At 31.5% G+C, this 14,428-nt stretch overlaps 1 long non-coding RNA gene across 8 annotated transcripts; it reads right to left on the bottom strand.

Annotated features, from left to right (window-relative positions):
* Positions 1-510: 510 nt before the first annotated feature.
* On the bottom strand, positions 511-8,228 carry LOC147393225 (uncharacterized). Of its 8 annotated transcripts, none has more exons than XR_015182272.1 (6): positions 6,372-8,228; positions 3,168-5,154; positions 2,904-3,050; positions 1,375-1,486; positions 1,233-1,260; positions 511-1,081 (listed from the first exon to the last, which is right to left on the bottom strand). It is a non-coding gene; the product is annotated as an uncharacterized LOC147393225 (long non-coding RNA). The 8 variants fall into 8 exon arrangements; XR_015182273.1 differs by having other exon boundaries at positions 2,904-4,834; positions 4,986-5,154; XR_015182276.1 differs by having other exon boundaries at positions 512-1,081; positions 3,013-3,050.
* Between the last annotated feature and the right edge of the window lie 6,200 nt (positions 8,229-14,428).

Genomic DNA, 14,428 nt, shown 5'->3' with positions numbered 1-14,428 from the left:
GGCCCTCTATCTCCATTTATTTAAGTGGATCGACACCCATAATAGCAATAATACTAAGAGACGCACAAACATACACATAGGGCACTGAACATAGTGATCTCCATTAATCACTAGAACACTAATCAATCCAAATAGAAAGGAGAGAGAATGTGAGTCTGGAAATTGAAGAACTCGTTCGGGATTTGCACACTTTGATTCATTGGCACATGGATTACGAAAGTCACAGCTCCATCACAAATCTTCAATCAATGATTTGACTTATGGCACAAGGTAAATACCCTAAATTTTGATTCTTAGGAATATGAATAGGTTATTGAGATATATGAATAATTCTTGATCCATTGAAAATTATAGAATAATAGTTATGTGAATGAGATTTTGTATGTTTAAAATCTAACATGTGGTATTAGAGCCATCGTTTCTTGAATATTTATATCTTGGCACTACAACAAATGTGGAAATTAGGAATGGTTTATAACCGTTCCTAAGCTAGTATGAAACGGTTTGCAGACCGTTTTTAATCGAGGCGTCGTTAATGAGTTTAAACGGCTAGAAGCCGTTCTATATCTCAGGATTTGGAACTGTTAAAAGCCGTTCCAGATCTCAGAATTTGGAACGGCTTAAATCCGTTTCAACTCTGAAAGCACTAGTAAAAAAAAATTAACACCTTAGACATCGATTTAAAATCCAATGTCTATAAGAATAATGCGCTAGGTCTGGGACTTAGACATCGGTTACAAACCGATGTCAAAAGTGGTCATAAATCGATATCTAAACTTTAAAAAAAATTTAATTAAAACTTTTTTTTTTCTACGCCACCATGGACCGCAGTTAAAATGGACACAAATAAAGAACATTGAGGTTCTTTATCACATTCATTTACACATAAAAAGAGTTACAATTAATTATAATTTAAAATTTATTAAATACTTCACCATCAAAATTACAAAATAGAATCACCCCCCCAAAACAAGAAATCTAACCATCACTTCTTCCCTACATTACCATATATACATTACAAATTCCAAGCACTCGCAAAGCGCTATTTTGGGATTTCAATAGTTATCCACAAGAGTCTTTCCTATGACAAGTTTTCAACACGACCAGAGGTTAGGAGATAAAGCAAATGTTTATAAATGATTAATAATTTCTCTATAAACTTTCATAAAATTTGGTTATAAAAGTATTATTTTTTTTTCTAAATTCTGAGTTGAAAAGTAAATTTTATTCACCTGCTATGCCAACAGAGGTATCAAAGATCTATAAAAATTGCCGTCAAGAAGTTAAAAAAAAAACATATAAATTAATTAGAAATGAAATTGAAACATGGAATCATCAACTATTGAGGATTGGAGAAGAGAGAAGAAGAGTTACCTCGGTTTGAGCATTAGCTAAGACTTGTCTTACATATCCTCATTTAGATCTAGAGGTTTAAGAGCGGATGAAATGCCATTAACACTTACTCTTCTTCTTCTTCTTCTTAGCTCTGATATGAACATGAAACGAATTAATGCTATTGCTCATCACAATAACTGATAAGGCAAAGAACAAGACAACCATTAAAAAGTGTAAATTACTCTAACTAAATTATATTAATCATGGCTTCCCTATGAGAAGCAGAGAAACTGAGAAGCAGTTAGGATCACAATGTATTTGGTGGGTCCTTTAGTGTTGTCTTCTTTATTTGTGGTTGTACTCAATGCATCTGCCTCATTGAATATGATTGGTGCAAACACTTTTAAAGGCATCGGAGGGTTTGAATGTCAAGTTTTCCTTCCCAATTATAGGCAACAAATGGAACTAAACTTGTTTACAATTACTTAAAAACTAACAGTAACAACTTGATTCTATAGTTTCTAGATGACAAACATGCTGTGGGGAGTTCTTGATTTCTAACAGGAACTTGATTCTTATATTTTATTATTATAAAATAAAATAAAATGAGAAGCATAAAATAATCTAGAATAAAAAATAAAAAAAAGGGTATGAGTTATCAGGGACTGTAAACCTTTTCTCTAGTAGCATATATGTATCTTTCAATATTTTTATACTTTTAGAAAATCCACTACAAGTAAAAGTTTGATGTAGATGGGGGCTTAAACCAGCTCGAGTTAAGCATCTGTTAAATTTATAAGGGACTATCTAGTATTGTATTTAATTCACACCTTCTTATTCATAGCATGTAATGAGCTGCAGTGAATAAAAGACTAACTATGGAAAAGCTTTCTAGCTGCCATTATTTAAGGCTGGCCTTGGAGAAAACCTTAAACAACACTGTGTGTTAATTCTATGGAAAAAGATTAGTATGCTTTGGTAGAAGTAGTAAAGTAGGGAGTATATACCATCTGAGATGACTATTAGACCTCATAAGCTAAAGATGTTCTCTGGGTTTTAGCATTCTAAAGCATATGTTGGGATCGTGTGTAGATAGATATTGTTGTGGAGTATATAGCTCAAATTGGGTCTAAAGTTTAGTATGCACGATCATCTTGGGACAAGTTGATATCCTTGATTTGCTTTTTTGTAACATGATACACTATAAAATACTAAACTAGACATCAGTGACTTCACACACACACACACACACACAAAATAAAGTGAATACTTGCCTATCAAGATGGCAAACTGGACCCTTAACAGCCTCATACTGAGCTAGTTCATGGTGTAACCCAAACAAAATGTTTTGGAAGTGGCCTTGATATTTGGAGGTACCTTTCATATTCTTTACTCCTTTTGATCAAGAGTAGGAGGAAACTCGTTGGTACAATAAAAATTATCAGAGAACTAAGACAAGGTTTATCAAGTAAAACATATTAAATATCTAACTCCTTTTATGCATCCATAGATCTAATTTGACTACTATTAAAAAAACCAAACAATACAATAAAAGAAATTATGTGCACCTTCAGATTTGGTAGACTTCCAAATGTCCAAAGATCAATTTGTGTGTATAAGAATCTTGTAGTTACCTAAAGGCCAAAAAATATATGCACATAAATATTTTGTACATACCTAAGCTAAGTGACTCAAAAGCGTTGATACCTCAAGGCCTAGCATGTACAACAAACCTTGAATCATATTATGACCGTTCTATGATTTCAGTCAAAAATCTAAAGGGGAAACTCATGCATATAAATATTTTAAGTATTTATGGACATAAGAAATACCTCAAGTGTCTTGCCTAGCTGTGACCCACTACATGATCAAAAAAAGCAGCAGAGGTGCCTCAATAAAAATCTTTCTTTTTTCCAAAAGTAGTACAGCATTTAGTTCAAACCAACCAAACAAAACATCTTAATATAATACTAAGAATGATCGAGGGAGACATTTCCAACTTTTAATAAAATTCATGTCCCAATATGTGCGTTTCCCCCACAAAAGTAAGAATCCAACTTATTTATATTATATAGATAAATATAATTAAATCGTGGGGTCCAAATAGCTTAACTTCTCTAGTTTTACAGAGTGGAGTTTTATAATATAACTTGGCTAGGGATACACAATAGGATAAAGACTATATGGAGTTACAAATTCAAGTGTCAACCAAGCCAATAGGTTAAAGAATAAAGAGCTGACCTCAAGTGCAACTCAAACAATACCAAAACATAAAACAAGTCAGTCAAATTTATATGAACTAAGTTGGACAGTTACGTTTACAAACATTTTGATTGCCAAAAATCCCATGATACAAAACATTGTCAAACTCACCCAAACCACAATTGTAAGCCCTGATAACAGTCTAAATAGTTAAACAAGATAAGATCCAAAACAATGAGGCAACACTTCGGTGTGAATAAGACCGCTCAACCAAGTCAGACTCACCACGGCGAAATTTTAATCCTTGCTTACAGTTTATAATGGCTTATTCACAATAGAGTCTCATCTTATAGGAGGAATTGATGGATCATAGAACATAAGCAAGGATGTTTAGAAGAAAAGTGGTGCTTGATAAGAATAATAATATCAAAGGTTCTCACGAATAGAGTGGCCCACAAATGACATGGTGCTTAGACCATGTCATTGCACCTTAATGAATGACTTTGACACATAGGTTATACAACTTCAGGAAGAAAAAGGATGGGCAAGGAATCTTAAGCAGATAGCTGCATCCACAGTACCATAAACAGACAAATCAAGGGGCTAGATATAGGCTAGAAATGGAAGGAATTGAAAAATTGCAGATACATGTGACTTGACGCCATAGTAAACCTCAAAGTTTTACTAAGACTATAGGAAGTGAACTTCGAGACAACTCATTTTTCATTGCCCTCACATGCACAAAGATCATTTTCACAGATTCAAACTTTTCCATTGCGAGGAAGGTGGTCCCATTGTGAGTATGTGTTGACACATTCAAGAAAGGTGGTTCCTCCCTCGTTAAACTAAACTAGGAGGTGGCTTATGCAATTGCACATGTATCAAAAGCGCCTATTTGTAATTTAAAATATTTGTTAAAGGGTCTTTTATTATGTAGTAAAGAGATACTTTTTGTGATGGGGTTAGAAGTTTTGGAATGGGCTGATTTTGGTGAGGATGATCTCCTCACCATTGAGATCATCGTCACCAAAAATCAGCCCATTCCAAAACTTAAAACCCATGTAGGACAAAGCATGTTGGGCAAATTGTTGGCTGTTGAACGGGACCCTATATATATAGGGAAATGTTCGGCACCCTAGAATTTGCCCGACATTTTGCCCAACATGTTTTGTCCTACATAGGTTAGAAGTTTTGGTGGACATAGAAAACTTATTAGAGGCAGGTGAAGTGTCACACCTTCATTGTTGCCCATCTTAACTAGGCCGTTGCATGTACAAAACTATTCACTAACCTGCCACTATATATGTACCATGGTTTTAAAACTCGTCAAGTTGATTTGAATGTACGAGATCCTATTTACATATTAAATTAGATGGAAATAGATATTCAACTTGAGGATGAGAGATATCTGCAAAATTCACAACTAATGGTGTGAGTTCTACCCTTACCTTTGAAGAAAATAATGTTTTGTGGTTTGATGTCTCTATGAAAAATCCCCGTTGAATGAAGTCCATCCAAAGCAAATAAAATCTGTCTCAAGATGGTTTGTATGATTCTATTTTCCTGCTCCAATCCCTTTGGCAAGTCTTGGACCTCTCCAAGAATCATTGTTTCCACCTGACATATTTGTAGCCATTATTGGTATCTTAGTAGAAGAAATGAATATAATATCCAACATGTATATATAATTGATTTCTTGAACCAAGTAAGATTTGAAAATTATAAGTGGATTATCTATTAGCATTTTCTGTTTGCTGTAATAAGGATGTCAGATCAAGTGAACAACCAATAATAAATCGCATTAGCTACATTGAAATAGAAAAAAGAATTATCTACCAAATTTATAAGCTACTAAGCGATGATTTGTGACTGAAGTGGTATTCAAGTTTGACTTTGTTCATTGTTGTGCCCATCCATACTCATTCTTCTACTGGAATTCGCACAAGATGTTTGAAGCTATATCTCTTACATGATTCCATTCCAGTAGAACGTAACTAAGAAGATCTCATTTAGATTAAAGTCAAGGAAAGAAAGTTTACAATCTACATTTTTGTCTTGTTCACTACATAACCTTATACCTTGTCCCAATTCATGTAATTTCACTTCAGGCCAGATGGTCGAATCTTGAAACAGCATCAATCTAAAGGGTAATAGTATCCATTCCTACGTTGCATGGGTTCTTTTAAACGAAAGTGAACTGCCCATGTTAGACAAGTGTTGTCTCTGACACTCCATGGACTCTAGTGCAATACTCTTCTTTTACTTTTTTCCCTATTGCAAGATATTGATTACCTATACATAAGATATCCCATCGTAGAGTCAACTATTATCTCTATTATTGTATAAAAAAATTACTTTGTTCTAATCTATTATAGTAGCATCGAGTCCATGTCCCTCTTTTTCAGGGTTGCTAAAATCTGAAACCATACCTGTCCTGGCATGTAACACCCACATGTATTAATGCAAATGTAGGTATTTCCTGCAAGTTTTATCATGTCATAATGCAAAACAGACTAATTAGGTAACCATGCTTCAAGTGGTAAAAGAACTACTTGACCGATAGGGACAGGTGTATTAGTTACAAACAATAAGAATAGATACCATAATGAAATTATAAGACATAAAACCTATTTTGTTTTCTATCAGACTTTCCAACCCTCGTAACAAGAGTTGTGATTAAACATTAGTTACAAACAGTAAGAAAAGATACCATAATGAAATTATAAGACATAAAACCTGTTATATTTTTCCTTGAAATGCCTCTCTATAGATAATTCCATTCGAGTATTGTAAAAAAAGTTTGTTAAAAAAAGGAAATAAAGAGAAGAGGTTACCAGTGATAACCAGCTACTAAGCAAACTTAGGGTTAGAGCCAACCCTGACAAATTCCCATTTCAAGCATTCTTGTAATCCAAAATTCCCCACTTATCACATGTTATGTCATTACAAGCAAGAAAAACTATACTGCAAAAATCACCAAAATTGTCAAAAATTCTACTAAGTTCACAAGAAACAGACATATTTTTAACTAAAGATAATTTATAAACAAATAGTTACACATCATCTGGTTTAAATAAAGCCTTTGATCTTAGATATATCTCCATATATAAATTACCAGATTTTTTGTTCGATAAATATATAAACTATCAGATAATAACTTCAGAAAATCTTGTGATCTAATATTTTAACCCATATAATATAAGATTCCTACTGGTTGTATATATACACTTCATGCATTCGGACAAGTTCTCATTGATTTAATCCCTGAAGTAGAAAACGAATAATGATAATGATGATTTAAACAATAAAAGAAAATGGAAGAATCGTATTTTGTTGTTGACATGCATTAAAAGTTCGTTTAGAGACATCTAAATTTCAAAGATTCTAATTCACCAACAGAAGAACTACAATCAATTATTCAAACTATCCAATTATTGCAAACGAGAAACTCAATTTTAGATAAGGACACACAGTGTTCCCTCAATTTCTTACTGATTTTCTTTTAATAAATGAGGAGTATGATATCTTATGCTAAACAAATTAAAAATTCTACTTAATATTTTTTAAAACATTTGACACAATATCTATATGAATCAGAACCAACAACTATAGCATTGAAATACTGTTCACAACTTGAAAGAAACTGAAATTAAGTTGAGGTCCCCAAACAAATAATAAATCTCTGAAGTTGAAAGATATTGAAATTATGACGAAGGGGAGATAAGATCTATCAGAATTCACCATGAAAAGGTCATTCGACCCGATTTCACATAAAAGTTGCAGAAAAAGAAAGATCGCCATAGTCGATGAAAAGAGAAAAGCATGAAGGAGAACACATCTAGCTATGAATCCATGAAGAATTTGAGATTTTAAGAATTTTAAAGCCATGATTCCTCTTTTATGTTACTCAAAATCTCATAAATTTCAGATCTTTCAATCTGCTGGGGGAGAATGATCGAATGTTACCTCGATCTAAACTGTAGATCGTAGAGATTACGAATTTTCATAGAAAAATCAGATTTTTTAAAAGAAGAGATGCAATCAAACCAGGTTACCTCCGTATCGGAAGGAGATTAGCGAGTACAAAACCTAAATGAGGTGTGATTTCCACCCACGAGGACACCTTGAGATTTTTGGATCCCTAACTAGACTTTTCAGAATCCTTCTCCGCATTGGTTCGTACCAGGTCGAAACCATCTTCAGATTGTTAGATCGCATCTGATGAGACCTCTACATCCCTCCTTTAAGATCGATCAGATAAAATAGGAACTCTCTCTCGAGAGATCGATCAGATAAAGGGGGATATAAGATCGACCGAGGGAGACAGAGAGAGATTGAGGGATCGATCAAAAGAAACAGAGAGAGAGAAGTCGATCAAGAGAGATGAGATTGAGAAATCGAGACAGAGAGAGAGAGAGGTAGGTCGATCGACAGAGATGCGATTGAGAAGGAGAGGGAGAGGGAGAGAGAGACCTTTCAGTTCGTTCCTAACGAAGGGACGGGAATTTGGAATTTTAAAGTTACAATTAAAACGGATTTAAAAGATAAAACGGTTTAATGCGGGAATTTGGAATTTTAGAGTTACAATTAAAACGGATTTAAAAGATAAAACGGTTTAATGTCGTTTTTCAATAGAAACGGCTTAATGCCGTTTTAAATATTTGTTCCTATTTCGCAATTTTTTTGTAGTGTGGATTAAAGTCTATTCATACATGATTGTTGCCATGTTTGTTTGGACTCCCTTTAAAATCTTGTAGAATATTTAGTTTTGAGTTCATTACTATTGATTTAAGATTTTCGATATTGAGTTCATTACTATAGATTTCACATTTCGATTTTGAGATGATTACTATTGATTTCAGATTTTCGATTTTGAGATCATTACTATAGATTTTAGATTTCGGTTTTTTGAAATCATAATATAGATTTTAGACTTTCGGTTTATAGATCATTACTATAGATTTCAGATTTTCGATCCTTGAGTTCATCATTATAGATTTCAGATTTTGATTTTGAGATGATTACTATAGATTTTAGATTTTCGATTTAGAGTTCATCACTATAGATTTCAAATTTTTGACTTTTAAGTTCATTGCTATAGATTTCAGTTTTCGATTTTGATATCATATAAATAAATTACAGATTTTCGATTTTGATATCATAATTCACAAATAACATATTTTAATTTTGATATCATGTTCATAACGACTTTTAATTTTGATATCATGTTCATAACAAATTTTCAATTTTGATATCATATTCATAATTCCAGATTTTCGATTTTGATATCATATTCATAGATTACAGATTTTTATTTTGATATTATACTCATAAATTATAGATTTTTGATTTTGATATCATATTCAAAGATTCCAAATTTTCATTTTTGATATCATACTCATAGATTACAGATTTTCAATTTTGATATCATACTCATAGATTTTAGATTTTCATTTAGATATCATACTCATAGATTTCATATTTTCGGTTTTTGAAATCATACTCATAGATTTTAGATTTTCGATTTTGAAATCATATTCATAGATTTTAAATTTTTTCGATTTTTAAAATCATACTCATAGATTTCAATTTTTCAATTTTACTTAGATTTTTCCAAATCCATATGTTTCAGATTTTTTATTTTACTTGGATTTTTCCAAACCCACATATTCAGATTTTTTATTTTGCTTGGGTTTTAACAAACCCATATATTTAAGATTTTGATTTTACTTTGTTTTATCAAACCTATAAATTTTAGATTTTTTATTCACAATTGACATTACTCTTTGTAAATCTTGTAATGTTTCAATTTTGGGATTATCAATATTTTTAATTTATTGATTTCCAATTATTGTTATTTTGATTATGTTACAATGTTTCCATTGTTTTAAAATGTATTACTCATTAAATTTCTATAATTGTGATCCTATACTTATAGAAGTTTTATAGAAAATTATAATATTGACACCTCTTGGAGAGTAACATAAAGGTTTAGTAAATATTATTGGTTAATTTAGATATACATAACTTCTATTAATTTTGTAGCTGTCAAAGTAGCCTAAATTAGTAAAATATATGAAATATTTAATTACATTAAATTTTGATCATTGGCGTGATATTAAAGAATAATAATATTTATAATTGCAGACTCAATTAGGTAAATGAGATTAGTCTAAAGGAGAATTTCATTTAATTGAAATCTAAATAAAGTAATATAATTTATAAGAATTTAATAGAACTAGGATTGGATACGCAAAGATAACAAAATTGACTGAATACATTATGTAAATTATATTAGTCTTATAAGGCAATTTAATTAGTTTATTACCCTAAAAATAAGTAAACAATAAATATTCCTAGTTTAACCTAAATAATAAGTTTAGGTGATATTAATAAGTTTATCATTATAAAATAAAACTCAAGGCACTTATTAGAACATTGTTCTTATTTAATTCCAAGTTTCCGATTCATTGCTCATTGTCCTCTACATTCTCGATTTTTATCGGATCAAAAGTTTTGGAATGGTATGAGCACATCCAATTCACTCTAAGTGTTCAAGATATTGACCTAGCACTCATTTCTGTGAAATCCGTGGATCTCACTAAGAATAATATGATAGAACAAAATGATTTACTTCTCGTTTGGAAAAGATTAAATAGGCTTAGCTTGATATTCAAATGGATGATAATCGCTAACAACGTCAAGACATCCCTACCTCCGATTAACAATGCATAAGAGTATCTGAAGAGTGGAAAATAAGTTCAAATCTGTTGATATATCATTTGTTGGCACTTTGATGGTTGAGTTGATAACTATGAAATACGATGGGACGCGAGGTATTCTAGACTATATCTTAACATGATTAGCATGACTACGAAACTCAGGATATTAGGAATGAGCATGGATGATTCATTCCTAGTATAATTTACTTTCAATTCTCTCGCAGCTCAATTCAGTCCCTTTAAGATTTATTACAACATTAATTAGGATAAGTGAAACGTGAACGAGCTGAGTAGTATGTGCATCCAAGAAAAGACGAGATTGAGACTTGAAGGAAAATAATGTTTTTGTGGATCATTTTCTACTACATATCTAAGTAAAAGATAAATACTTCATCACCTTTATAAATGACCTTTCTAGATATGATTATGTCTATCTAATACATGAGAAATCTCAATCTGTGAATATCCTCTAGATATTATAACTGAGGTAGAAAGACAGTTAGATAGGAAAATTAAAATAGTTAAGTCAAATAGAGGAGGTGAAAATTATGATAGATTTAATGAATCGGGCCAGAATCCTGATCCCTTTGCCAAACTCTTAGAAAAACCAAGTATTTATGCATAATACACAATACCTGACACACCTCAGTAGAAGGGTGTAGCTGATATGCATAATCATTCATTTATGGATATGGTTAAGAGTATGTTGAATCATTCAATAATTTCAAAATTCTTGTTAGGAGAAGCGTTAAAGACCACTATGTATATCTTAAATAGGATTCCAAGTAAAATAGTTCCTAAAACTCCTTTCGAATTATGGACTGGTAGGAAACTTTGTACAGGACATTTACATATTTAAGGTTGTCCAATGAAAGTAAGGATTTACAATTCGCAAGAAAGAAAATTTGATCTCAAAACCATTTCTGGATATTTCATTAGTTATTCAAAAAAATCTAAATGATAAAAATTCTATTACTCAAACTATAATACGAGAATAGTTAAAATTGAAAATGCTAAATTCCTAGAAAATGGTAAGATCAATGAGAATGTAGAATCACGTAAAATAACTCTGGAGGAAATAAGAGTGGATATCCTACCATCTCAAAATCTTCAAGAAACTATTGATTCTCATGTTGCTCAACAAAGTGAGGAGAGTAGACAACAATTAGAATAAATTAATTCACCACTGCATCAAAGCTTAACCATTATGATTGAAGATTCATTGGTAGTTCTAAAAAGATTTCTCAAAGAAAAGATATCTACCAATGAATCTTCAATCATAATGGTATTATATTAGTTTTGTACATAGATAATATTCCGTTAACTAGTAGTAATCTTAGTTTGCTGTATAAAACCAAGAATTATCTCACTTACTAAGAATTTCAAGATGGTTGATATGGGTGAGACAACATATGCCATTGTCATAAAAATCCTTAAAAATTGATCTAAAAGATTATTAAGGTTGTCTCATAAAGAATATATCAATCGAGTCTTGGAGAGATAATATGTAGTCTTGTTCTATCGGTGAAACACCTATCGAGAAAGGAAATAATTTAAACTTGATGCAATGTTTGTGGAATTTTTAGAAAGGGAGCAGATGAATGATATTCCATACATTCAATTGGTGGGAGTTTGATATACACTCAAACATATACCAAACCAGATATCAATTTTGTAATTGGAATATTAGATAGATATCAAAGTAACCCAGGAATAGACTATTGAAAAGTTGTAAAGAAGATTATGAGATATCTACAAAGGACGAATGACTATACACTCACTTACTAGAGATAAAATCATCTAGAGGTGATTGGGTACTCAGATTTAAATTTTGTTAGATATTATAATAGTAGAAAGTCTACATCAAATTTTGTATTTCTACTAGCAGGTGGAGCTATCTCGTGGAGGAACGTGAAGTAGGGCATCACTGTTTCATTAACTATATAGGCTAAATTTGTGGCATGCTTTGGTACCACGATCACGTTTTGTAATTGCGAAATTTTATCTCAAGACTTGAAGTTGTTGACTCTATAGTCAGACTACTAAAGATACATTGTGATAATACCGCAATTATATTTTTCTCTAAGAACGAAAAGTATTTAAACAATGCAAAATACATGAAAGTCAAATACTTTGTGGTTAGAAAGAATCCAGAAACAGTTAGTGTTAGTAAAAAATATTAGTACCACTCAAATGATAATTAATCCATTGACAAATGAATTATCACTAAAGACTTACAAAAAACATGTTATCATGATGGATTTTTTGAAGAAATCACTTATGTATTTAAAATATATTATTTTGAAGTGGTTACATAATTAACATTAATATTAGTACTAAATAAAGTTTTATTTATGATTATTTTCTATTTTCATTTAAGTTATGATATTTTGTTTTGAATTTAAGTAATACAGAAAATATCTTAACAAGACAAATAACATGAGTATAATTAAAGACATATATTAGAAATGATATTAATAATGTTGTACATGAAATGAAGTATGTTATAGATGATATATAACCACCATGACTCACATTAGTATTTAATCGAAATATGATATTATAGAATCTAATTGAATATTGGGATTATTGACAAGATTTTAAAATTTGTGATCACGTTTAAAATGTTTTGTTTATAGAATCTTAAATTAAGTCTTTTTAAAATTATTTTGTAAAAGAAAATCCACTTTAACACAATTGATTTAATGGGTCAAGTGAGAGAATGTTAGAACCCATTTCGTGTGGCCCATCGACCTATACGGTTTTAGTAACTTTACTTACACTAGGATTCTATATATTAAAGAAGCCAATAATAAAAGTTGATTCCCAATATCATTAGAATAGAAATACACTATTTAATTTTTAGTAGGAAACTTTGATAGATATGAATCTTACTAAAAGATGATGTCTATGTCTTCTATCTTAATCTATTTAAGTGGATCGACAACCCATAATAGCAATAATAATGAGAGATGCACAAACATACACCTAAGGTTCTGAACGTAGTATCAATCACTAAAATTCTAACTGATCCAAATAGAGAGGAGAGAGATGGTGAGTTTGAAAATTGAAAAACTCGATTGGGGATTTGCATACTTTGATTCATTGGCATGTGGATTGCGAAAGGCATACCTCTAAAACAATCTTGGATCAATGATTTGAGTTATGACACAAAGTAAGCACCCCGAACTTTCATTCTTAACAACATGAATAGGTTCTTGAGATATATAAATGATTCTTGATCCATTAAGAATTATAGAATAATAGTTATGTGAATGAGATTTTATATGTTTAAAATCTAACATGTTCTACAAGACCCTTCTGTCCATGCAACTTTTCCCATATTAATATGAGTCGTGATAATCTAACTACACCATGTGGCATACTCAATCGACTACCTAATATGACAAGTTTGAAAATCGTAGATTTGTGCTCCTCGGGATACATATTTCCCTTGAGATACACCTTTTATGGGGAAGTGCAGTCATGTATCTACGGTTCCTGAACTTGTCACGTCAGGGTAGTCAATTGAGTTTGCCACGTGAGGTAGTCAGATTATCATGATTTTATTAATATACATGGTTAAAAATATTTTTTAACACATTGTTAGATTTTATCACTTTCGAAACAAGTTTGGTCCATATACCTTCCAACAAAAAAAAAAAAAAAAAAAGGGTTTTGTCCACAAGTGATCCAATATATTATCAAATCAAATTATATTCAAAACCCAATTGGTCTAGTCCAATCAAATCCTTGATATGGAGTGATTGGATAGGATTGATTGGGTTTTGGGATTGGATTGGAGATCCAATCCATTAACAACCCTTTTATTAAGTGAGTTTAACGGTAAATTAATCAGTTAATCCAAGGCATTATGTACCTAAATCTCATTTAAGTCTGTCGGATCATTGGTATTTTGGTATGGAATCAGCTACCATCACATAATTGCACACCTGCACGCAAGATGATCTTGGATAAAACACAAATCGCACATGTGGTGTGGGCCCTAATTTGATGTGGTGGTATAATATGCACGGGAGTTGAGTAGCTACGTAACAAAAGGGAGTACTAGATTGCGACGGTGCGGAAGGGCATCCACGCTCTTTCCACGACTTTAAGATTAAAATTAAATGGATAAATAGTGAGAGCCAATGAACCCAAAGTACGAA

Source organism: Akebia trifoliata, chromosome 10, assembly GCF_017979445.1.
Source record: "Akebia trifoliata isolate Shusen 1 chromosome 10, ASM1797944v1, whole genome shotgun sequence".
Classification (NCBI taxonomy): domain Eukaryota; kingdom Viridiplantae; phylum Streptophyta; class Magnoliopsida; order Ranunculales; family Lardizabalaceae; genus Akebia; species Akebia trifoliata.
This window is presented reverse-complemented; position numbering and strand designations above follow the sequence as displayed.